At 33.6% G+C, this 27,296-nt stretch overlaps 1 protein-coding gene across 1 annotated transcript in view; it reads right to left on the bottom strand.

Moving 5' to 3' along the window:
* Nucleotides 1–27,296, bottom strand: part of TENM3 (teneurin transmembrane protein 3) — a 2,759,728-nt gene that overhangs the window by 2,671,980 nt on the left and 60,452 nt on the right. The window lies entirely within an intron of this gene.

Here is a 27,296-nt window from a genome sequence, read left to right as displayed (position 1 = left end):
GGAAATGCTAAGTAATTTTCTCAGGGTCATGCACCTAGCTGGCAAGGAGTCAAATCTGTTTCATGCCAAGGTTGATCCCATGTTCTTTCTATTAAATCATGTCATTTTGTGACTAAAATATTTGTGATAGAAAATAAAGTTTTTAAATTAACCATGTAATTAATGTCACAATATATAATACATTACTGGCAATACTTCAATTTTAAAACAATATAATGTAAACATGTGATTTTTTTAAATGATAAGAAAAAATGCTGAACATGATAAGAACTGAATCTTCTGAAGTATCATAGTCACATTAAATTAAATAATAAGGATATGAATGTCCAACATGCTAAAATGCTGAATTTCAGAGTTAAGTCACTGTAGAATATATATGGGAAATAAAAAGAAAATATTTAGGTGTCTTTCAGAAATATAAATATAGTTCAAATATATCCTGTGTTTTTTAAGTTTCCACAAATATAAATAATCACATACACCTGATTTTCCAACATAAAGGAAGATTTAAAAAAAAGTAAAAGATGTAAACATGTCTATACATTGAGCCACTTAAGTTAATACAATATTTAAGTAATAAGATTCAATCCAATCCTGTGTCATTTACATTAAAATAAATGAAATATTGAGTCTCCAATCACAACTCTGCTAACCCATATCAAATAAGTTCATATTTTTGACAGAAAATGTTTGAAGGCTAACAGATTTATTCTTTCAAAATAAACCAGATATGAAAAGAAAGTAGGGAGGCTGGTGTAGACAGAATTTTAAATAAATTAAATTACAACTTCATCCTATATGCCTTGCTTTCACCTCGGTGGTTCACATTAAAAAATCTATATCGAATATACTTTAAATGACAATGACAATTTTAATGAGGAAGGGTTCTTTTTTTAGCTTTTTGCTATAGTTTCTTGTTTGTTTGTACATTTGCTTTGTAATTCCATGCTAGTTCCTTCAATGACTAAAGAAACTCTTGGCTTTCACAAAACCCTGTATGTGAGTTGATGTAGAGATTTGCTGATGAACTTCAGGAGAAACATACAAAATATATATTTCCCTGATTTGCAGGGTCAAATCAAGCTAATAGGCTAATAAATTGAAAGAATGCACAAATTATAACCTCAAGAAGTATGTCATTTCCTCATTAAAAAGTCTTTTAAGTTAATTGTAATTAATATGAATTTTTCTTTTTTAAAGATCTTCCATGCTGAATGGTAGTTTTAATATCTAAGGTTTCATCTAATCTTTTTTAGGTCAGCAATTGATAAAACCTTTGTAAATGGGAAAAAAAAAAACTTGACATTTATTGTTCAATAAGCCAAACAAGGTCAAAGAATTTGTCTTCAAAGTACCAGCCTGGAAGGGCACAGCACTTACAAGATGAAGAATGGGGGGGGAAAGGCCAAATGCACATTGGTCCAAAATGATAAAGTTGTCAAAATGTGGAACTGGTGGGAGGTGAATTATCCTCAAAGAAAACAATTCCTTTAGTTAGAATAGTAATTGTTTTTAAAAGTTACCTAAACATTACTGGCTCATCATTATTTTAAATTGCACAGATAATACCAATATTATATTCTGAATTTCACTAGCTCTTTTTTAAAGGTATGGATCACTGTTGCAAATCTTCCTAACCAATTACTAGAAATATTAATTTTCTTCCATTTTATAATGTAACCATTTTATGTTGTGAACAATTTGTTTTGACTAATTCATGTTTCTGAAATGATGGGAAAGTAATAATAATTAAAATGACATTTATGATTAGAACATTTATATTTCTAACCCTTTAAAATACAAAAAAAGAACTTTGTCAGGCAATTTTTTATACAAAGATATAAAAGGCAGAAGATATACATTTAAAGATTTTGCAGTCCCGTTGAGGAAGAGATGGGGAGCCACACACACAAAAGAAAAGGCTGTTTTTTCTTAAACCAAGTCAAACTGGGCCTTGCACCTCTACAAAACAGTCATAAAACACTTGGCAAGGTTGAAGTCTTTTCTGCACTGTTCAAGCAGTTGTCCATTCTGAGTCCTCACTGGATGCAAATATTGGTAGCATCTGACCCATTGAATCAGTGGCTTCTGAATCTATCCCGAAATGGTTTATTTACTTGCCACCTCTTTCCCACCTCGCTTGTCAGTCTCCTTAGCTGGTTCTTCCTCATTTCCAGATCTAAAGCCTTAAATTAGAGTGCCCAAGAGCTCAGTCTTCAACTTACTCTGTCTCCTTTTTACCCTCATGCTTGTATCTGCATTGTCCAATATGCTAAAACTCACCACATGTGGTTATCTAAATGTAAATTTAAAAGAATTAGAATTGAGTTACATTAAAATATATGGCCATTCAGGCCAAAATCTTGTTTACTCTTGTCTTTGATCTTCTATATCAAAATAATCAGCAATCCATATGGATTTCACATTCAAAATATTTCTATCAAGAATGTATAGCGTTTTTTTTAGTCTGGGTGCAGTGGCTCACGCCTGTAATCCCAGCACTTTGGGAGGCTCATGAGGGCAGATCGCCTGAGCAGGAGTTCAAGACTAGCCTGGGCAACACGGCGAAACCCCGTCTCTACAAAAATACAAAAATTAGCTGGGCATGGCAGTGAGCACCTGTGGTCCCGGCTACTCGGGAGGCTGAGGTGGGAGACTTGCTTGAGCCCGGGAGGCGGAGGTTGCAGTGAGCCGAGATTGCACCACTGTACTCCAGCCTGGACGACAGAGGGAAACCCTGTCTCAAACAAACAAACAAACAAACAACAACAAAAGAATGTCCAGTGTTTTTCAAAAGAAGAAAATGTAAAAGCAAATCGGAAAGGAAAAGAAAATCTGTGACTATAGACAGAAATCAAAATCTGGAAGGAAATTTGTCAATATCTATCAAAGTTACATTTGCATGTACCTTTTGACTCAGCAATCCCACTTCTAGGAAATCTATTCCAAAGACACAATAGCAAAAATAGGAAAAAATACAAGCACAAGGCTATTCATTGCAGCACTATTTGTAATGGCAGAGTGGAAAGAACCTAAATGTCCATCAAAAGGGGACTGGTTAATAATCTAGTACCTCCACAGAATGAAGCATTGTGAGGCTACAAAATGGAATGATGTATATCTCTATGTATTACTACGCAGCAATCTCTGGGATATATTGTAAATGAAAAAAAGCACAGTAAAGAAAAATGTGTATGAAATGAAAACAGTTATCTATATATATTTGTATCATATTATTTATAGTATATAAAATATATATGAAATTTAGACACAGATATAGATATATTTCCAGAATCTTTTCACTTCTAATCACTCCCAAAACTATCACCCAGGCATAAGCCACCATTTTCTTGGGACTGGATCACTATAATAGTTTTTTAAAGATAGTAGAGGCTGCTTCCATTCTTGTCTCTAAGTCCATTCTTAAGACACAGTGACCCTTAAGAGTAGGTTGGATCAAGACAAGCTTCTGCAAAATCCATCTAATGGCTTCCAATCCTCTTCCTATAGCTTTGTAGACCTCACTTTATCTGCTCTATCCTCCACCTCTCATGAACTCTGTTTTCTTAGTGTACTAGAACCACAGCAACCATGTTTCTGCCTCAGGACCTTCACACTTGCTTCTTGCTTTCTACAGTCTTTCCTGCGCCCATCATCATGTCTTTGTCACTCACTTTCCTTTAGTCTTTGGTCAAATATTCTTCTATCTCCGGGACTTCATCACACTATAGAAATATGATCTTTCTCCCTCACATGTATCACCTTGATTTATAGTTGGAATAAAGGAATTCCCTCCTGTCTTATCCTAATTTATACTTTGATTACTTTCCAGACATATTCTCTTATATATCATAGATAATCATACTAATATTCTTCCTTTAAAAATGCAACCACTCTATTCCATAATGTGCCTTTTTATATTACTAAATATAGCAAGGCCATAATTCCAAGTTAATAAATTTTGAATAATATAATTCATTTGAATAATATTATGATTGTGTTTTGCATGTATATTCCATCAAATAAGAATAGTAAGTTTTTATCTGATTTAGGAGTATTAAAAACAGCACTGCAATGAACATCACGGTGTATGTGTCTTTGAACAACATTCCAATATTGTACTAATTTCAAATCCAAATACTAGAATGGATTTGATAAATGATATGCATATTTTCAATTTGGATCAAGTATTATAAAATTAAACCTTTTTAGACAGGAAACACAACTTTATCTTTTAAATCATTACTAATGATGATTTTTTAAATTTAATGTTCTTCAGATTGAATATTTTAGCTGATACGGTCCTTTTTTTTTTAAGTTTATTACTCATTACCCTATTCCTCTACTCATTTTTCTAATGAGCTGTTGAATATTTTTCATTGCATTGCATAAACTGTTTGTATACTTATGTCTATTTATACGTTTTTCTGCTATCGCACATATGCAAAGATACATACATATATCTATGTATACACATTTACATAAATATCATGTCTACCCACATGTAATTTCATTGTCTTTCAAATATGTTTATGAAATATACTACTTTGCCATTCAGAAGTTTCAATTTTAATTAGTCAAATCCATTGTTTTAATTTTAAGCTCATAATTTCTGAATTTTGCTGAATTTGCTGGATTCTGCTTTTTACTGGATATTTACCTAAAATTTTTCTTTGAATATGTTTGCACTCCGGTTTATGACTAATGTAAACATAGCATGCACTTAACACTCAAGTTCTCTGGAATTAAGTTGCTATTTGGAGATTCCACATTGTGCACTTCATTTCCCATATCCTTCCCCCCAGTAAATAGACAACTGATTTTAAAGATATATTGAATATTAACTAGAGCCAGTTTCTTCACTTTCTGGGTTTTGTTTTCTTTTTCTTTTTTTTTTTTTTTTGTTACTAATTTGCCTCTCTATTCCCATAAGATTTTTCCTTACTATTCCTAAATGTTTACTTTTCCAGACCAGCGGTTCTTAGTGGTATGTGGATACTGAGACTAATATAATCACTTGCTGAGTTGAGAGAAGCTTCTGGAAATTACACATTCTCCTTAGAGTTTCTGATATCGTTTTTAGGAATAACTTTTTGAAGTAAGTTTGAAGTTACTGATCTCCAGAGGCCTATTACTTCTTTTTTGAGTAAATTACAAAGTTTAACAACATGATGCAGATTTAAGATCCATTAATAAAGAAGGGTTTAATGTTTTTCTATAATTTTGAAAATATAATCTCCATTCATATTCATAAATATTCCATATTTATTGCTTATAGATGAAGTTTTCTCCCTTGCTTAAAAAAGTCAGGTTACCTGGTGATTAATCAAGTTTTTATCTCTCTCTTTTTTTGTTTTTTCTTTTGAGACAGGGTCTTGCTCTGTCACCCAGGCTGGAGTGTGGTGGTACAATCACGGCTCACTGCAACCTTGTCCTCCTGGGCTCAAGTGATTCTCCCACTCAGCCTCCAAAAGCACTGGTACCACAGGTGTGAGCCAGGGTGCCTAGACTTTGTCACCTCATTAATTTTTAATTTTACCTTTATTGATTTTGTCTTTGAATATAATTGAACTAGTTTATTGCCTTACTTTTTTATCAGATTCATTTATTCTTCTTGTTGATGATGATACCAGGGTTAAGTATGTAATGTACCAACTTTCTAAATATAGTCACCTAAATACTGGGGGTACTAGAATACTCAGGTAGGTAAAAATAACAAATATGCATCTTTTATTTGGAATGTGTAAAAATTATTTCATTATATAAATATAGAAAATGAAGCTCAACAAAATCTTTAGTTGTTGGGAGGGACAAGCAATGACACCATGATTTTCAACCAGGCTTTTTCACCTTAGAGCAACATTCCATAAAGTGGCGCATGCATAATTGCTTATGTTTATCAAAGTGTGACATAGACCTTATGTCTGGAGAAGCACTCATTTAAAGCAAAGCATTTCTTCTCTGTATATTTAGATCTTTTCCATAACTATGTATCTGTGTGTAAACATATATTTATACATACATATGAAGCATTCCAGAAATTGCAAGAATAAAAGTTTATGTCTCCATAAAAATTCTTATGTTGAAGCCTAATCACTAGTGTGATAGGATTAGAAGGTGGGGCCTTTGGGAGGTGATTACATTGTGAAGGTGCAGGCCTCACGACTTGGATTAGTGCCCTTATAAAAGAGGCCCCAGAGGCCTTGCTCCTTCCATCATGTGAACACACAGCTAGAAGATGCCATTTAAGAATCAGGAAACATGCCCTCACCAGGAACTGAATCAACTGGTACTTTGATCTTGGACTTCTCAGCCTCCAGAACTATAAGAAATAAATTTCCATTGTTTAGAATCTACCCAGGCTATAGTATTTTGTTAGAGCAGCTGCACGGACAAAGGCAAATTATAAATCATGGAAGAGTTTCAAATAAATACATTCGATTATATCAATATTAGATTTTTATAGTAAGTGTTGTTAACTATAAGACAGAGACATTTCATTTAATGTAATTAACACAAATCCTATAACATAAAAAATAAATAGCTTTGCTTTGTCCACATAAACTCAAGTAACACAAATATTACACTGTTACTATCATGAACAAGTTCAAAACAGGCAACAAGAATTAAAAGTGAGAATAAATGCTATATATACAGAACATAGTACACACCGTGTAAGCATTTAGTATGTTTCTCAACTTACATTTTCCATTTCTATGAAGCTATGAAGCATTAAAACATATACAGAATATATGTGAATATATTGAGTATAGTACAATTAAACTAATATAAAATTCTATCAAGAGAATTCTTATTTTACCCTTCTTCATTCTGCTGTGTCTTATAATGGCACATCTCTACGTCTGACTATTATATAATATAATGCTCTATTTTTTAAAATGTGGATATCTGATGTATTTTTGTTTGTTTCTTTTGATAACTGCTATTTCATCATTTTATTTTTCATTCATGAATGCAAAATGTCCTAGTTACACATAAATGTAAACAGTTAAACTATGAGGTATGTAATTTTACAATAGTTTTTAAGGAGGAAAATTAATTTTTAAAAAAGTTCCATTTCCGTGTTATGGCATACCATAAAAATAAATCTAAATACCTTTAATTAGTGTAGCGGTAGAAAATTATTTAAAATCATCTCAACAATATGTAACTGCTATAAAAATAATCATGCACAAACTCTAATTTATTAAATATTAAGGTGAATAAAATTGTATTGACATAATTAAAAACACATTAAAATACATATAAATAAAACAAGGAATAAACAGGAAATGGAAATAAGAAAGTTAAGTCACTAAGATGGAGAACGTGGGAATTTTTTTCTGTCATTTTTATTGTTTCCTATAATATTTGATTGCTATTTGTATAATGACAAAAATTTTGAAAATTATATTTAGAACTGGATTCTCAAAACAGATTGGCATTGAGTTTTTATTTCTGTGAACTTGTTGACAAAACTTCCAAAGTTACTGTTTGTAGCACTCCACCCCCCGACACACACACAGTCACAGAGAGGCCCAAAGTATCACCATGAAGTATAACCAGAAGAAACAATTGAAAGTAATAGCTATTATCTTTATACAAACTCACAGATGTGTACAGACGCACACAAAAGAATTTGAAAACCACAACAACAAGATCAAATTGTTACATCAAATACTCATTATGCCTTTTTTATAGGCCAGATGTATTTTAAGCTGGTACATACCTAATTAAACCTACAAGAAAGGCTTAATTAAGACTATTAGAATTCATTCCATTCTGCTAGTGTTGCATCTGTTGGTAAGATCAAAGCAAGAGCGGCAATTTTGTTTCTACTGACAGAAGATATGTGTGTGTGTGTGTGTATACATACATATTTCACAATACAAGTACTGAATTGATGTATATATTTCAATTTAAGTGTTCACCTAAAGCAAACACGGTTCTGTGTTTCTGGAAATTATTATGTGCATATCATGTGTAAACCTTGGAATTTCTAACAAATATTTAAATATTTTATATCTCATAAATAATACAAACAAGACAAAAGTAATATGGACAATCTAGGCCTTTTCCTCAAAACATAGCTCTTTCTTTTCTATTATTCCTAAAAATTTTCATATCCTAATAAATCTGTGTTTATTTTATTAATAATGCCATTTTTCTCTTACTGGTTCACTCTATGCTAATTCAAATTTCAATAATATAATTCTAAATGGAATCTGTTTCACAAAATCAGATTCCATTCTCTACTTAAAACTCTGCTCATGACAACCTTTCGCCGGGGAGAAAAAACTCTGGTAGTAATAATTCATTTTACAATGATTTCTTTATTTTCATGATTTTTATTTCTTCAAAGTAATATGCAAACTTCCTACATCCCACATTCTTCATACTTAGAAACAGGATGTTACTATATAGTGAAATGTTTTAGAATATATTTCATGTTGTTTCCAATCTTGACTACAAAGGGAAAAGCCGTCATACAATTACTTGCTATCAAACAGTACCTTCATTATTACCTATCTACTTATAACAACCTCAGTAAAACTATAATAGCTTTAGGTAAGCAGCATTCATTCTGGATGAAAAGTTGTCAGCTGCAATATGGTGGGTTTCATATGGAACATGATGGGTTGTAAATACACACATAACCACAATTTTTCAAATCTAAGACCAATATTTCTTTTCATTTTAACATGTCTTAAATTAGTATACATACTACAATGGATTTCCAAAGAAACTTGCTGGCCATTTCTGTCTTTCTCCCAGGAAAGCTGATATTAGATCAATGGTATCTTTGACACATATTGACATCTTAGAACTGAGAAAATAGAGTATAAGTTATGGATTTCAAAATGGCTGATACTAGCAATAGCATAACAGTATATTAACTCTACTACCACTAATTATTTTATTTCCTTGAATGTGTCCATATTAAGGATAGTTCAAACATTTATAATATGGGTTATTTCACTAGGAATTGTTATTTTTTTTAAGGCATACCTCTTATCAACTGTAGTCAGTGGAAGGTTATCAAAACAATTACCTCCCAAAGCAAATGTTATCTTAATGCAAAGTATCCACATAATGAATCAACAAACTCTGCATAACAAAACTGCTTTAGGTATGGGAAACTTAAACAGATTCCAGGATTATATATATTACTTATTTTTAATTGCTTAGACTAAAAGCTATTAACATTTCTAGTTTTCCTTTCAAATTGGAACTGAATATTAGCTTATTAACATGTCAAATATGAATTATACTAGCAAATGCACCACACTCATCAAACCTGTTACACAAAGAAAAAGACGATATTAGCGCTCTATCACTCAGGTGGTGGAATTAATTTAAAAGAATGACCAAAGGAATGAAAATCATAAGAGTGATTGAAAAATATGCAAGAAAATATATATAGCTGAGTTAACACATGATACTATCTACCACTTTTTAAAAAGTAAACTATCCAAAACTTCACTGAAAGAGCTATAATTTTACTAATAAAATATTCATTACTAAAATCGTTGCTCATTTAGAGCATGTTTTCGCTATTTATCCTCATAGCTTATTTAAAATACATTAACATGGCTTACTGATAATTTTAATGGACCAGCTGTGTTGGCTCACAATTTATTTTTAAACTTACTATATCCAAAGTAGTTTTTGTTTTTATCCTATGCTGCTTGTTTCTTTACCTCTGAATGAGCATTGGAAGCATGTGGACAGGAAGTCTGCTCAATGAGCCAGTTTTTCTACATGATATCAGGCATTTACAAATTTGAAAAATCAACACTAAAAGTAAAAAATAAACAAAATCTGCATAAAATCAATCACAGAGTTTTAGTATACTATCTGGAAGATGTCGAGACCACATATCCAACAAACATATCTATTACTTTTTAATTTTCATTACAAAGCAATTGTTACCATCAGGTCCACAGGCGACATGATGGTACTGTGTAAGGAAGCAGCCTGGTCAGCTCTGCCTTCCTGTAATTCCTGTGGACATGCATACTGCAAAACTCTGCTCTTCACTAGCACCTCTTTGGTCCTCTTATCACTGTTGCATTCCAAATAAATGTTGCTTAAGGTCACAATCACAACCTCTTTCGAATTCAGGAAACATTTCTGCTTCCCTTTCTTTCATGGATGGGATTCAATGGCGGCTTTAGTTGTGAATATATTTTATCATACATTTTTACGGTAGCAATCAAAACACATTATGTCAGAAATGGAAATAAAAACAAGATTTCCAGTCTCTACATCCGATAGGCTAAATTATGTTTTCCTCTTTCCATAATTCTAGCATTTTCTGGAAGATTTAAGGGGAAATATTTTTTAAGCAAGGAACTATTTAAAACTATGTTTTAAAAATTTTTAAGTGTCTGCATGTCATAATTTTCAGTGGAGCTCATGCAATCTATCCAATGACTATACAGTGGAAATAAATGATATAATTTGAATCTCTCTACTTGAGCAGGGTAAAATGGAAGTCATAGTAAAGTTAGAAAGAAATTATCCCTTCAGTAAAGAATATTGGAATTGCTACTAGAAAAAGTACTATAACACAAAAGATAAATAAAACACAGGCAAGGCAGTGGTGGCAGGGAGAAACCAGGTATATGAATACAAAGACCAAAATAAATTATATGTGCATAAAGTTTAAAACAAATAATGGGGTAAATCCTATGGATTACTAGGATTATTTTTACAATCAATGTTTACTGAAGAGATACCCAATTCAAGCAATATTGTAAGTGATTAGTTACTTACAATGGGATACAATGCACAGTTCTGTTCTCTAGGCATATAATCTGTTCAGAAGGTTAAGGAAAATCTATCTATCTATCTATCTATCTATCTATCTATCTATCTATCTATCATCTGTCTATCTAATCTATACACATAACTGCAATATGAAGCACTTGTTTACAAAGTAAGTTTTAGAATATATTGTTAACTCTGGGTGCAAACAAAAAAATCAGCTATAAAATTATTCACAATTACACTAGGTCTACATAATTCTCTTACATAAAACAAGTCTTCTTCAACATTGTCAGCCACCATTATCTTTTTCAGTACTTCTGAAATCCTACAACCCCTCTTGCTTTGTTTAAAGCCCTGATCAAATAATGCTCTTCTGTAATTGGGCTACTCACTTCAATATATTGTCTATTAACAGCAACAACAAAACTCTCCAAAATGTATACATATATACCTTTGAATTCTGCAATTTAAATTCAAAAGTTAATGCCTTTCTGTGGTGTTTTTTACACTTCTTCTTGCAAAAGAAAGCCCTGATGTGTATCTTCAATTTACTTGCAAGTATCATGTTATAAAACTCAGTATTCTCTGCTTTTCATTTTCTTCAAATCCTTATCATTCAGTAAATCACACATGATAGACAAAATTTCAACACCAACGAAACAATAATATCCACAATTTTACTCATCAATACTAGCAAAAATATGATATAATTTGGACTTCACTGGATTGAAAGCATAATAAAATGAAGATAAAATCTGATCACTCCTGAGATATGAGGAAATGAACCATGGAAATGATCATGTGGGGAAATCCAGTTGCATGCTTAGGCATGTGTGAAATTTGTCAGCAAGTATGTACCATGGTCAGCATTCAGTAAATTTTCAGATAATAAGGTACATGGCATGTGTGAAAGGACAATCCATTAACAGGACAACCTTTAAAACACAAATATAACTACTTGCTGTTCTCTACTAGCACAAGAAGTGAGCGGTGGTTCCTGCAACAGTCTGTGAAAGTGTCACCAAGGAAAGGAAAGGGCTGCTGAGAACGGTCTGCGGTGCTTTTGTTTCCTTGCTTCCATGGACGACAGGTTGAGTGGGGTGGCAACAGCATGAAAGCATTTTGAGTGTGATAGACTCTTGATCAGTCTCCTCCTTTTACCCTATCAGGAGTAACTTTACAGATATACATAAATCAGAGTACAACAGGGAGCCCTTGTTCGCCAAGCATGTTGAGCGCTCCCGGGGTGACATGCTGTGGAGGACTTGCTCCAACTCAGACTGCTTCCGTCTGATAGAGAGATTTATTTCCTGACAGCTGACAGAGTGCCCTGCAATAGCTGACAATCCCTGGTGTGGCTGGATCAGTAGCTCCAGGAAGAAGTTCTCTGAACTCTCTGAAACTGCGAGTCTTGCTTTTACGTAAAAAATGACTATTTCGATACTTTGAAAGATCTAAGTGGCTTATTCTTTTATCTTTTAGAAATTCAAACCACTCCTCTTTACCTTTAAGCATAAAACTTCCCTCGTAGCTGTGTTCCTTATATCTTTTTAACCTGCTGTTTTCTTTTGTGCCGGAATCTGTTTCACTGAAATAAAGCTAATGTCAAGCTAGGCATTCCCATTCAGGATTGTAATTCTAAGGTGATCTTCCAGTGTAGGGTGAAAGAGCTGATCAAAATCTGGACTAGACAATTTTGCCAATGAATTCTTACTCCATAGCTTATTTGGAGAGATGCAAACTTGTTCAAAAGAAATATCCAGCTTAATCCCTTAATTACCAAATATTAACAAATAAGCTAAAAGACTGATGTAATATCTAAAAACATTTCATAAGATTTAACAATTTTTTTAAAAATCTCTAATTTTTTTTTTTATCTGAATGAACCTAATCGTACTGCATAACACACAGAAATTTTGGATGTTGTATCTTTAGTGAATTAGAAACAGTTGTGGTCATACTTCTTTGTTGAGGAAGCTTTTATGTAAATGAATTGCAGATCTTATTGTTATTTTTAAATTTTTACTTCTCTAGAAATACAGTGATAGTAAAAGCAAAAGCTAATGTCGTCTCTTCTAGTCATTTTAAACTGTGATATATTTATTATTATAATGATTATATTAAAATACATCCTCATTGCATGAAAATTACATTTTTAAAGATGTTTGTATTCCATACTAGAAAAAAAAAAAAGTAACACAGGGATATGTTAGTGCCTTAAAAGGGTCATAACATTTTAGATTTCAAACATTATTTTGAGTCTTTTCTGTTTCATCTTCCATAAACAGTGAGAATGCTGGGTGCAGGTATCAGTGATTGCCCAGTGCTACACCAGATTTTAGTGTTCAAACTGAGATGTAAATTCTAGTCTACTGACCTGTGCTTTTTTTTCTGTTTTAAATATTTCATTTACAAAAGAGACATATTTGCTAAGTTTAAACCTGGACTATTGCCTCTTTCAAACATCTGATTACTACTGTTAAGTAAATGGAGTCCCTGTATTGCAGCTCACTTTGAGGAAAATCATAAGCAAAGGATACTTGCTACTCCAGACATCTGCCACTAACTCTGGTCAAATTAGTGGAGCCAGTTTTGTCTGATCTCTCCCGTATTGATTACATGCTGTTTGGTCTTCTTTAGTGTTCTTTTTTTTTTTTTTTTTTTACCGTAATTGGCTTTTATTCAACTTTTTTATTACTGATGACAGAGTGTAATAGTCAATATAATGATATGTTGTATTGTTAGAATCTTTATAGCCATGCAAAGACAACCATTGTTAGATAAGACATGCACATATTTAATACAAAACACTGATGAAAATAATAAACTACTGCTATTGCTACTCCCACTCCATATCTTGTTCGGGGTGTCATGTGAGCCAATTCATAGGAAACACTTTAGAGATAGCTCTTCGGACAATAATACTTTCAGTCTAATTTGCCACTGACATTTATTTTGTCTTATGACACAACAGTTACATCGTCATGACAAAAATCTCAACTAGTGTCTATTTTGCATCCTGATAGCTAGGATGCTTTCGTATTGGAATAACAAAAGAAAAGAAAATGGTGACACTGAATAGAACATGAAAAAGGATCTATCAGATATCCTGATTAGAACTAGTAGAGTCGAAAATCTGAAAATGAGTGCATATATATATATATATATGTATATATTCCCCATTTGATAATCTGTATTTCCTCAGTATTTCTTAATCAAATAGAGTCTTGATTCTTTTTGAGAATGTTGTATAAAGGCTTGTTTCTGCATGCATGTGTGTGTGTGTGTTCACACATTTTCCTTCCAAGATATGTACTGCCACACTGGGACTTTTACATGTTTGCAGTTATAATTTACATAAAATTTCCCTTTTCATTTGCTATTTCACTTCACACAGAATGAAAATGAAATAAATCTAGACCTAGATATTTAGAAAGTTATTTATTCACATGATCAAAATTCATAATATTAGTATTGTTATCTTTTTCTTTTTTCATTTTCATATAGTTATTTCTTTCTTTCAAAAAAGAAGAAAATTCTAAATTTTGCAAATAAAAGCACTAAATAAATCCTACACTTTTTATTTCTGCACAAAAGTAGATTGCTTTTATATCTTGAAAGGAAGCTGAAGACTTTGTCTTGATAACATATATTCCCTCTCTGGTAGTCATATGTATTACATGTTTTATTACAAATGTAAGAGAGCTATATAATTGATTTTACACAATCTCAGTCTCCAAAGATAACCATTATTAATGTTTTGATACATCATGACAAATTTGACCCTAAACCCTGAAAAGCATGGATGATGTATATTTACACAGTTATAGTTGGTGTTTTTAAATAAAACTGGAATCATACTCTTTAATAGTGCTGTACCATCATTTGTCTCTTTTAATAATATCATTTGATCGGTTTTGGCTTTTCATTTTAATATGTACAATTTAGAAAACACTGACTATAAATCCCATGTTACTAAAAAAACAAAATCAAAAAACAAAACTGGGGTTCACATCGGTCACGTTGCTAAAGGACCTTAGTCTCATATAAGAGGCCACTAGGTATCCAAGTTGGAAACCAAACACCATTATTTCTTTTGTCACTAGTTCAAGGAATCATACTCAGCAAGTTCTTCCTTATTGTTCTTATCTGTGTCCATAAGAATTGTGAATTTATATTTCGCATTTAAAGTCATTTAAGAATTTATATGCAGAATTATTTACAGAATTTCAAGGTGTCTTCAGAGTCTGTCTGTAGATAAATAGACAAGTATTTACTGATTTTAATCCTGGCTTACGTGACGGTTAATGTTGCTAACACTGGGAAGTTTGAACTGACATCTTTATCTCATCTCTTCTTGCACAATGGCAGTTTGGTCAGAGGAGTGTATATTTGTCTTCCATAAAATGATGACCCAAATGGCTTTAAATAAAGATGATTTACCTTCTTATTTAAACAAATATATCTTGCATCATGTAGGTAAAATTTATTCTCTTTTTAATAGCCTGAGAACTATATGCAGGTTTTTTTTTTTTGTTCTTGTTTTTGTTTTTTTCTGAAAAAGCAATTTTATTTTCAAATTTTAATCAGGTGATCCAAGATTGTTTTCTTGAAAGGCTTACATAGTTGATTATATCTTTAATTCTTAGCAAAACCGTTAAAATGATCCTAATATTAAGTACATTGACAAATTTTAGGTAAGCAAAAAAAGTCTTTAAGAATTTTTTATCAGAATCTCGAATGGAAATGTAGCTCCTGTAAAAATCATGATTCAGAGTTGAAGCTTCCTACTTTATCAAATAACCAAAACCGGATATTATGTCAAGCCTGTAACGGTTTCCAATGCACACAACAATTTGAGATTTTTCTTCCAAATGATGTTTCCATCAGTAAAGTAACATTTCTACTTAAAAATAAAATCAATGATCCCTGAAGTTTTCAAAATGGGCTCCCAAAATATTATTCTTCATTGATTGTGTCAGTATGAATAACTGATAGATGTTAGTAGTTCTTTCATTTACTTGTTGAATGGAAATTGTGTAGCTTTTATTTCTCTTTGATATTCAAAATAGTAGATGAAATGTCATTGATCTGGGATGAATGTAATAGTTTGAAGGAGGCATTTATTTTTCAAATTTTCTTTGTCTCACCCCCAGGGAATGAGGAACTGAATTTTTTCCAGGACACAAAGAAACCAAGGTATCTCAAATTGTTTGTGATTTTTTTCAAAAGCCTACTACAATAAGCAACCCTGCATCATACTTAATGATACATATTTTGTTTAGGAAAATCCACACATCAAAACAATAAGGTTCTAGACATTTTAGACCAGGTCTTTTCTATAAGAAATTCATACCTTTCAGACTGGGCACAGTGGCTCACACCTGTAATCCCAGCACTCTGGGAGGCTGAGGCAGGTGGATCACTTGAGGTCAGGAGTTCGTGACCAGCCTGGCCAACACGGCAAAACCCAGTCTCTACTAAAAATATAAAACTTAGTCAGGCATGGTGGTGCGCGCCTAGTAATCCCAGCTAATTGAGAGGCTGAGGTAGGAGAATCACTTGAACCTGGGAGGTACAAATTGCAGTGGGCCGAGATTACACCGCTGCACTCCAGCCTGCGCAACAGAGCAAGATTACAGAAAAAAAAAAATCATACCTTTTAATGCACTTTTTCATTAAACTGTTTTGATTTGAGAGAATTAAAGATTTCCATGAAGTCATAAGAAATAATACCAGAGATTTTATGTAACTTTACCTAGATTTTCCCAACAGTAACATTTCACAAAACTATGATGCATATCACAACCAGGGTATTGACTTTGAAACAGTAAAGATAAAGAACATTTTCATCATCACATAGATCCCTCATGTTGTCTTTTATTGTTAAACTCCTTCTCTGCCTCACCTCCCGTTCCTGATTCCTGACGACCATTAATGTGTTCTCTATTTCCATAATTCTGTCATTTCAAGAATATTATACAATGGAATAACAGAGTATGTACCTTTTGGGGACTTTTTTTTTCATCCAGGTGCAATGCCCTGGAGATTAAATAAAGCTGGTGTGTGTTTCAGAAGTTTATTATTCTGTAATATAAAAGATTCCAGAATATAAAGGTACCAGTTTATTTAACCCTTCATCTGCTGAAGGCTTCCTTGGACATTTTCAATTTGGGGTTATTACAAATAAAGCTGCTCTGAATATTCATGTATGGGTTTTTGTGTGAACAGTTTTCATTTCTATGGGGTAATGCATTTTTATAATGCATGGATATCCTTCATTTTTGTTGGATTCATTTTTCCTCTGATATTACTATTTCCATGAAAAGAACATGCAGCTTCTCATCAATGATGAAGTAATACCACAGGTTTATCAGCATGGTTTCTTAGTCACAACAAGGAACTCTGATTTTCTATGATTAAAACTGAGAAGTAATATATTGAAAAGTTTTAATGTGGCTCCCATAATCAGCAGGCAGGAGAACTAGGTTTTCAAATAGGGTGGAAATGAGAAATGCTAGGTAACAACCAGGATCATAGCAAAAACCTAACAAGAAATATGACAAAGACACTACAACCACAATCACAATGACAGTGGACTTTACATCTTACATAGCTGCCCAAAACTCTGCAAACCACTGAACAGCTATTCTTATAAATTAGATAATTCTCTCAACAGTTCTGCTATTGCCAGAATGAATCCCTCATTATCAGAAGCACGCAGGTTTATATATCTTAGATATTCTACAGAATGTCCACCAAAATCTGGAAGCTCGGAGTAAATAATGTATTGTATTTATGACGCTTTTTCTGATTCACAATTGAATTGATGACTTTAAACTTAAAGTTCCTTTATTGAAGAAGGATCTTCAGATTAAAGAGAAACATATTGGGCATATGATATTAAAATGTAACTTACATATTGTATAAAAGTAAGTTCATTCTGTTTTGAATGCACTTTTGAATGCACTGTATTCCTCTCTATCAATCAATACACATTATGAATAAACTGGCACAGCTATTGATATTTGCGTGTTTAGTCTCATTTTTTATTGACTGCTTTATTGCAAAGAGTGTAGCAAGACATCAACCAGGCCATCATAACATTTTGAAAGTTCCAAAAACTATTTCATCTTCCTGTCCTTTAGATTCCCTTTCCTCTTACCTCCTCCGTGACCTTTTTCAACAATTATGTGTGCTGCCTTTATATTTTTAAAATGATGATCCATCTGTTCTCATTGTCTCCACTTCCAGACCTCCCAGTAATTTCTAAACTGCTAAAGTCTGGTTTCTGACCCTTCTATGACCCTTCCATTCTACTGAAACCCTTGTACTACCTCTAAATTGACAAATGACTCTCATTTTTCTTTATACCTCTGCTTTGTCTAACTGGTTAATCACTCACTTCTTAAACAACTCATTTGGCCTGTTAAACACCACTCTCTCTTTCTGGTCTTCTTAACAGTCCTCAAACTAATTATTCTCAAGCATATTTTCAGTTTTCTATTCTTTTATTTCTTAAATGTAGGTGTTCCCATGGGTTTCATTTTAATTTTCCTCTCTTTTCTTCTATACAATGTTCCTAGATAATCTCATTCATCACCGGCGATCTACTCTGACCTACTACTAATCTATAGATTAGTACTAGGTCATAAATTTATATATCTGTTCAAATTTCTTCTATAGTGCCAACGAAAGTAACAAAAAGTAACAAAACCTATAGCCTCTGCCAAAAAACAATACCTCTAGGCAATGTCTCATATGCTTTTCATAGATTATCACCTCCCATTCTCACGCGGACAGTATATGCTATTGTAACTCTGTCAATGTGGTAGATGAAGACACTAAGGCTTAAAGACATTATTAACTAATTACCCAAAGTTACACAAATGTGAAGTGGTCAGGTTGAGAGTTGAAGCAGGCGGTTGTCTCCAGGAGCACAATTAAACTGTATGTTAGGTTCCAAACATGGATTTCACACGGTTTAGTGAGTATATAAATGTTCCTCAGATACTTACAATTAAAAATCACACAGGAAATGTATTTCCCTTGAAATTTGTTTTTTCTATTCAATTCCTTACTGGTGCACATCCCTCTCAATCCTCATAAGCAGAATCCCAGGTTTTATTTTAAATTCCTTCCTCTGGCTCACTCCCACATCTAAACAATCAGTAATTCCAACTGAATTCCGACTGCTGAATGTGTATTCAGCCTCTCTACGGCTCTCCTTCTGTAATACATTTTCTTGTTTCAGGATCCTTATCATCCCTCTCTGGAATATTACAAGGCTTCTGAAAGAGATCTGCCTTGCTCCAATCTTTCTTATCCTGTGGTCAGTGTAGAACTTTGCTGAAATACTTATCTAATTATGTGGTTATTCGCAGCATTAAATCAAATTTCTTTGCATTACACGTATCTCTGCCTTACCCCTCCCCTTTCCTCCACTCTCTTTCAGACTCTATATTCTATATATTTTGATGTCGTTTAACTTTTTGGCAAGAATCATTTTTCTCAGCCTCATTTGTATTTTTACACTCAGTAGTCCTTCTGGATTCAGTTTATCATCATCTCCTCTGGAAAGCCTTTTCTGACCACAGAAGCTGTGATTGACCTTAGCCCCCCACGGTGCTCCTTTTTCCATTTGAGATTTCTTTTATCTTACAAAGGCAGCATGAGCTTTGAAGCCCAATACACTTGCTTCAGATACCCATTTTCTATTTGTGAGATCTTGAAGAATTTACTTAAACTATTTGTATTACAGCTTTCATATCTATAAAATGATTGCACTTTACATCTACATCAAAGTGCTGATGTGAAAATACTGGTAATATAAATAGTACTTTTACATAGTATAACTATGCCAAAAATGCTAGCTAGTATAAAATTATCTCCCTAGATTGTTAGAAGCCAGACAGTTAATTTTTTATCTCCCCCACTACAATGACTGTAGCTTTTTATTACTCTGTTGAATTCTCCAGCCCATCATATAGTATTTGATCATTTTTGATGCACAAATGATGTTTTAATATAAATGATTTCAAGTTATGATTATTCATAAACTTGCATAAATCTCTCTATTATTATCCAACACATTAACATGTTCTATTATATATCTTTATTCTTAAAATGCTAAAATGCGAAATAAAATGGTTTTTAGAAATAACTGTTACACAGAAGCCAGCCATACCAAGGTTTGCTGGCAACAGAAAGAAGAGCAAGTACCAATACCATGGGGTAGGACAAATCAGCAGGCTCAAGGAATGTGAAGAAGATCAAAAATGCAGGAGAAGACAGAATCATAGGGACAGAGTGTGCACAGGTCAGCAAAGGCCTAAAGGTAATAGGCTGGGAGAGGGCTCCAGGTTTAATTAAGGAGCAATGGGATGTCTTGGAGGACCAGGGGTAGACATCCACTGTGTAATTCCTCCGTGGAGAATGTGCTGTAATGGAGGGGGTCAGAAGCAGAAAGACAAGCCAAGATGCTATTGCAGTGATTGGGAGAAGTATTGTAGGGATAAAACAGAATTGACAAGAGTGCACTTTTGATACACTTTGCATCACTGTATCACTCAGCTGGGACAAATTTTTTCAGAGCATCAAAATTTCTTTTCATTACATTATTTGTTAACCAATATTTAATCAATGTCTGCACTCTGTGTGTTGGGCTTTATTTGGGGTGCTAGAGACACAAGCAGCAAAAATAGGCCAAAAAAAATGGAACTTACGGAACTTTCATTCTAGTAGGGGCTGGGAAAATAGGTAAACAAAACAAAAACTAAGTAAATGAATGAAATAATATGTTTGACAGTGACACATTCTTAAAAAAAAAAAGGCCAGAAAATGCCATGATAAGTGAAATACTGGAATTTCAATAGGCTGAACAGAGGAGACCTCAGTGTATCAGACTTGGTTAGAAGTAGACACCAAGTCAGGAAGACATCTTGAGGAAGAACATGTCAGATCTGCAAATGGAAAGAAATACTACAAGATATTCCAATGTGGGTTTCTATTGGTGGTTTTGGAGAGTAATCATTTGAGTTTCTCTGATGACTCCCAAACTTGTTGCCCAATTTGCCATGCTCCCACAGCTGAAAACAGCAGTGAAACTGGCAAGCCCAGGCTCATACTTCCAGACGCGCTGAATGAATGCTTCCTCTCATGCACCAACCCTCAGGTGCTTTCCACTACTCCACTCTGTCTTTCTACCACACTGACTTCAAGAAGAAGCTGCAGGGACTACAGTATCAGTAGTACAACATAGTTTTGACTCCCCTTGACATGCCACGATGTGAAATTCTGTACTCAGCTTACAGAGAGACAGGACCCGGTATGTGAATCTTTAGGGATGATAGGAAAGAAAACAGTTTGAGAGGTCAACATGATCACATAGTTGAAGGCAGACAAAACCAAGAGAAAATAACCCCCTGAAATATACCCAATAAACAAGTCCATTCACTCTGGTCATTTGCCCGCTGTCCCTGTTTCCCCTGTGAGTTGCAGCTATTGCTCTACCAGATGCTTGTTGTGTTTGAGAGAATTATGGTTTCAGCAAAGCACCAGGGCTATTAAACCAGTTGCCACAACCTCCAGCCTTGTTCTTACGTGGTTCCTGCACAAGTCAGATCCCTATAGACACTGCTATTTCCATGAGGTGCTTGATGCTGCCATTACCCTGCAGATATTCCACTCCACACTGCAGTCTGCATTACTAAGTTACAGAACATGGCAGCCACCTGCCAGTGGTCATCACTATGTCTCTGGCTATAGTTAGTCCCTGATTTCTGCTCTTGGTGTCTTGATGCTACCATTCATGATTTGAGTCATGAATGCCTTTAGATAAGTTATTTACACAGCAGCTTTTAGAAAAGTGCTTGAGGAAGACTTGCTCTGTCCTCTTTCTTTATTTAGAGGCATCCCAAACATCCTAATATTTTATCAAGTTTATAAGAGAATCATTTCAGTGGTTACTTACAGTTCTCTTATTCTCTGTGAACTTCAGGTCCAATGGTAGTTTCGCCAGGAAATAAATACAATTTTCAGTAACTGTGCTGCATTCAGAATTCTGCCTCCCTCTGAAAACTAAGACTTCCTCTCTGAGCCAAGATGTTTATGCCCGGGACTTTATTCCTGCAGGATGATTTATCCAGTGATAAATAAATCAGTATTCATGCAACACAGCTTTCTTCTTGGCCCATCCTACTTGTTGATTAGACATTTCCAGATGTAGCACAGTCTAATACAGACTCAAACTGAAATCTCTGTTGCAAATACGTGGAGAAACAAAATATAAGTAGATTTTTATATTATGGACCAAATAAAATAATATATGTGAAAGTTCTTATTGATAAATATTAGGAATAACCCAGTGAGCATCCACTGGTCTCTCCATTTTATTTTTACTTTCTTGCTTCAGGATAAAGGCTAAAAGGCTCAGGACTAGGTAAATCATGTTACTAGTTTGTTTTGACTTTGATAAAAGCACACCATTCTAAAGGTATTCCCTCTCTCCACCTCACACTGACCATCCAGCACATTCTCATTCTAATAGCTGAGCTATCACTTTCACCTTCATTCCAAGTTCCTGTTTTTGTAATCTACTTCACACGTCAGCCCCTTCCATTTTCCTAGCTTGGTATCTGGAAAATATCATGCCCTTAATAAATGGTCACTGATTGAGTAATGTATTGCATAAAACAAATAGCAGACTAGATAATTCAATTATAAAGACAGCCCTCGTTAATGAATTTGTGATCTTTACTATAACTCTCACCCTTCCAGCTTTAGCCACAGAGTACGGATTTTATTTGAATAGCTACTCTAGTTTATCATCTCCTCCAGATATTGTAAAATGCAATGTGATTTTTATCATATGATGATCTGAGAAAAATGAAATAAAATGTCACCAATTTCGACTTCATTAAATTTGAGATTTGTGATCATTTACCATGCTTCAGCCTAAAGGCTGCTTTAATAATATAATAAACAAATAAGTTGCTTGCAGTATATAACACGAGGAATGTTAAACCCTTTGGAAAAAACACATTAATTGCTATATGCCAGCTGAAGCTACTAATTATAAATAAATCTGGGTTGAGTACATCTACTTTGAAACACATTCTGCTTAACAATAGCAACCAAAAAAAAAAAAAAACCATGCATTTCTTTTCAAATTAGAACTTTCATGTAATCATAGCAGATATTTTATTTATTTGTAATGGTTTTTATATAATCATGAAAATTATGACTTTGAAGTTATATATAATTGAAAATTATGAATTTGAAGTTATATTCCAAATAATGCAATACAAACTCTTATTGGATAGATGTGGAAACTGAGGTCAACTGAGGTAAATTTTGTGACACACTCTGTTAAGGTCTAAGCCTGGTCTTCCCATCTCAGATTTCCTACTATTGCAGGATACTTCTCTCATTCTTTCTTCTCATTAAAACAAATTAGTAAAATTTTCATACAGTGGGCACTTTTTTGAAAAAAAATTACTTTTTGACCTACATTTTATAAAATATAAAATAAAAGATAAGATTAGCTGATTAGCTCTAAAATTGTATCAGGCTGTAAAACTCAATAATTTACCTCCTCTGAAATCTTAGAACAATTTTTTGTGACTTTCTTAAGAGACTCTCCACTTTCTATCTGATGGAAAATACTCTCAGATATTGGTTACATTACATACTTTTTACAAGTTCATAATTACTCTGAAAGAATGTGGTTCCCTTATTTTAAGAATAATTATTCTTAATATATTCTTAATTATTAAGAATAACAAATATTCTTAATAATTATTCTTAAATATTTGTAAAAGAAAAGATGCTGTGACCATCAATCCTACTCTGTTTTGTCTTGTGTGTGTTTCTTATTAGTTTATAAACCTAGTCAAAAAAATGCTAAGATTTCAAATAAAAAATATTTCATTGGGCCTAGGAAAAACAGATATTATTTTTTGTCCCTTTTATTCATTGTTCACCTTATCTTAATTTGAGCATTTGGATTTAAAAAATACTGGAAAAACACTTTTTATGCAAATAGGAGATAAATATTTTTCACTAGATTTTTTTTTTAGTTTTAAAAATTTTTATGTACTACCATATCTTCAATGTACCCATATGTCCCAGTGATACTAGTGATAACTTAGTAGAAATATAAGTGAGTTAAACACCTTGATTGATTTGGGATTATTAAAACAAAAACATATATGTCAATTAGTTACTTAAAATATTTTTGTCCTTAATTATAGCTAGTTTACAATGGAATATGTCATTTAAAATTAAGTTGAGAAGAAAATATGCTATAATCAGGCTGAGGAAAAAAATGTGTTTTAAAGATTTAAGTTATAGTCTGTAAAAGTGATGTGAACTAATGTAACTTTGAGATCTTTCATACAGTAGGAATAAGGTTTCTGAATATTTGGCAAGTCAGCTATAGTTAAAATGAAATATTTACCCTCAGAGCATGAAATATTGCTTATATTTTGGAAAGAGTATAAAGAAAAAATTAAATTTTGATTTGTGCTTATATTTTTATTAAAACACTCCACTCTGAAAATTACTAATTTTAGAAATATCTTTTTGTTTGACAGAAAATCTTTCACAACACTAAATTCTTTTATTCCTTTGTGTTGTATCCTTCCCTGAATACAAGCTAGGGGTTGGCCCCAAAGTTATTTATTTTCTTTAAATATAAAGTAAAACAGATCAAGTACTATGAAATTATGATCTATTGACTGAAGCATTCATCATTACATTTAAACTACCTGTGTAAAATTTGTGTTTGGAAGCTCTTGGAGTCAATGAGAGAGCATGCCCCAGGTATGGTTTCCCACTCTGTGGCTGTAGAGATGATTGCAATGGCATCAAGGTCAAGCCTGTGGTTGGCAGAACAGCAGTGAAAGCTGTAACGTCTCTCATTTAATCTCAGTGCATTGGTGTTTCTGAAAAAGGAAGACTGCCTTATTGAACTGTCTCTAGACGTGAGTCAAAGTACTGAACATGCTGCCAGCTATTTGCTGGAAACTCCCTCTTGTTAGTACATGGGGTGGATGAACAGTGGAGAAGACTCTTCCCTGCTTTACCCTTCAGTTAATATGAACATTAAGTGCAGTACCCTTCCTGGGGTATTTTTATTTATGTATGCATTTGGGCACTTTATCTTTTATTTTTCCTTGCCCTGCCATTTCTTTCCTTTCTTCCACTCTTCTGCCTCCTAGCTCCTTCACTTCTTACCATAAGAAAAAATGTCATAATTCATGTAAGTAACATATTCCATTTTCTCCAGCAAAATATCTGTTATTCAACCAGGACAAAGCTTGAATAAAGACAATCAAAAGCAAAGGAAATATTTGTATAATGGGAAGTGGAAGCTCATGTAACCAACTCCTTATAATGAACTCTCTTTTCCTTTTTTTTTTTTTTTTTTTTTTTTACTAAAACTACTGATATCTAGAGGTTAAATGCTGCTAGGAGGGGGATGAAGGAATGTGCTTAACAAGTCCATGGGCCTATCCAGAAAGAAAGCTTCAAATTCCCACATTTCTCCCTCCTAAGATTCAAACTTAGAGGGAATTTTTTAGGCAGGGTGCTCTTGACAGAGCAAGTAAGAACAATTTTTATAAAACACAGAATTAGTATATACAAGTGATTAGATCCACTTGTGATGACCAGTCACTACACTAAGTTGGATTCTAGGTGTAGCTGACAAATACGAGTTTAAAAAATGAAATTATTTCACCCAGGTCTCCTAAGGCAGATGGGTAGCATGGGAGAAACCTTATGGCTTTTTTTTTTTTCTTTTTTATTTTACAGATGTGGTCTCACTCTGTTGCCTAGGCTGGAGTGCAGTGGTGCGATCATAGCTCACTGTATCTTCAACCTCCTGGGCTCAAACAATCCTCCAACTTCAGTCTCCTGTGTAGCTGGGACTACAGACATGCACCACCACCACACCTGGCTAATTCTTTCATTTAATTTTCTAGAGACAGGGTCTCACTATGTTACCCAGGCTAGTCTTGAACTCCTGGCCTGGTGTGAGCCACTATGTCTAGCCTTTCCTCAAAGTATTTTGGGCTGAAATATTTCTGAAGGGAGGTGTATTAGTTCGTTTTCATGCTGGTGATAAAGACATACCTGAAACTGGGAACAAAAAGAAGTTTAATTGGACTTACAGTTCCACATGGCTGGGGAGGCCTCAGAATCACGGTGGGAGGTGAAAGGCACTTCTTACATGGCAGCAGCAAGAGAAAAATGAGGACGAAGCAAAAGCAGAAACGCTATAAATCCATCAGATCTCGTGAGACTTACTCACTACCACGAGAATAGCACCGGAAAGACCGGCCCACATGATTCATTTACCTCCCCCTGGGTCCCTCTCACAACACGTGGGAATTCTAGGAGATCCAATTCAAGTTGAGATTTGGGTGGGGACACAGCCAAACCATATCAGGAGGTAAAGTAAACTTCCATAAATCTTACCCACTTCAAATGTGTGAGAGCCACTTCGGCCACAAACTATTTCCTGGAGCACACCCTGGACGTGCACATAGAGCCTGTTTTGGTGACCCTGTGGCCTCCAACCATTCTGTCAACAGCGATGTCTGTTTATGCACCATTGAATTATGCATGCTTCCCACACTGCATGGCAGCGGCTGCATCGCACATATGATGCACCCAATTAATGTGTGCTAAATAGAAATCTAAATTATGACAACATAATATTTGCATGGCACATATCAATTAACGTATGCTGAAGAGAAATCTAAATCATGACAAACAAAACATTTTCAAGATAGAAAAGAAATGGATGTTCGAGCCCATTTAAAGTCCATACATATTTGCTAAACTGATGTATTACTACAATGCATTCCCCTATTAAAATCCAACATATTTCATGATAAACTCCTTTAACACGAAGTGTACATTAAATACATTATTTCTATTTCTTGAATCAAAATCCCCATATATTGCAAAAGAGGACATGGAATATGTGACTTTCAACCATATTTTTTCTCTTTGCCTAGTTTATGTCAACCTTTCCATTATCTATAATAGCTAAATAATTTGAATTACAGTGAAATAGCAGTCAGAGCCTCCTTGTATTTTGAATTGTCTTACAAAATAAATTTTTGTTCAGTTTAGTGATGAGCTTTATGACTGTTCTAATTTCAACATTGGAAACAGAAAAGGGGGAAAATTTAAAGTGCAGACTTAAATCTGATGTGTGAGTTCATACCTAGATTTTGAATAAAATAATCATGAACTTTAGAAGTTGAAAAAGATTTTAAAAATAATACAGCCTATTACCCATATATTACAAATGACAAGAATGAAAGTGAGAAAAGCCATATGAACTTTTCCAAGGGCATAAGGTTAACTTGGAGTAGAACCTAAATTAAAAATCAGGTTAACAAAGGCTGAATTATCACTGTACCATCTAAGATTTTTCTGAAAAGTTAAGTCATTATTTAGGTCCTAAGACATTTAAGATATGAATTTTAAACTAAATGCAGACATGC

This window comes from Pongo abelii, chromosome 3, assembly GCF_028885655.2.
Source record: "Pongo abelii isolate AG06213 chromosome 3, NHGRI_mPonAbe1-v2.0_pri, whole genome shotgun sequence".
NCBI lineage: Eukaryota > Metazoa > Chordata > Mammalia > Primates > Hominidae > Pongo > Pongo abelii.
This window is presented reverse-complemented; position numbering and strand designations above follow the sequence as displayed.